The sequence below is a fragment of the Nematolebias whitei genome, chromosome 20 (assembly GCF_014905685.2).
Source record: "Nematolebias whitei isolate Nwh7 chromosome 20, NemWhi1, whole genome shotgun sequence".
Taxonomy (NCBI): Eukaryota; Metazoa; Chordata; class Actinopteri; order Cyprinodontiformes; family Rivulidae; genus Nematolebias; species Nematolebias whitei.
Window position 1 is genome coordinate 10,503,527 of NC_056517.1, and position 1,112 is coordinate 10,504,638.

Genomic DNA, 1,112 nt, shown 5'->3' on the forward strand with positions numbered 1-1,112 from the left:
TATTCATCCATCCATCCATCATTCAGCCATCTATTCATCCATCCATCTATCATTCAGCAATCTATTCATCCATCCATTCATCATCCATCCATTCATCATCCTTCCATCATTCATCCATCATCCATTCCATCCATCATCCTTCCGTCATCCATCCATTTATCATCCATCTATCCATCCATCCATCCATCTATCTTTGTTCCATTCATCATCCATCCATCCATTCATCCATCATCATCCAGCCATCCATCCAACATCCATTCATCCATCATCCACCCTGCATCCATTCATCCATCCATCCATCCATCCATCATCCTTCTAGCCATCCATCATCATCCATTCATCATTCTTCCATTCATCCACTGAGAGGCTGGTATCTGTCTCCAGAGGTGGGGGCTCCTGGTCTGGACTCCAGTCCATCATATGGTTCTTCTCCATGGGCTCCACTCAGTGGTATTCAGGTCGACACAACACACGTTCAGGTTGTTCCTGTTGCGCTCCCTCCCTCGTCTAGCTTGGTTGTCAGAACCTGCCGAGCCGAGTGGAGCTGAAGGTTAACGTCAGCAGACGTGAATCATGAGAGCGTCTCCTTCACGTGATCAAACCCACCAAACCTAACATGCATGTTTTTAGTGAGTGTGAGGAAAGCAACGTCCCTGGAGAACGTGTGCACTTCTGGCTCTGAGGCTACAGCTCTAACCACTGCTCCATCGTGTTGTGGAACTTAAATTTGTTGTGGTAGTAGCTGAGAGTCAACCCCAACACACATTCAGAGAGAGGTTGAGCAAAACATTATTTTTAAGGTTTATCCAAGATGGCTACAACTCAGAGTAAGTCTGTGGCATGACGGTGGCGGGTGATGTGCATTCCTTCAAGGAATGCTGGAAATATGCGGCGGTGCAACTGGAGCCTCGAGATGTTTGGAAAATAAAAAATATGGTCTTTAAGTGTTTCTGCAGACAGAAGAAATATCTGAGCAGTGATGCCATGCAGCACAGCTCCTGCTGTATTTCCATCACTTTGTCTTCTGCTCATGGTGCACACATGACAAATATGACCCTCCTGCTGCCCTGGGGTCAAAAACGTCACGGTGCACACATGACGTATATGACCCT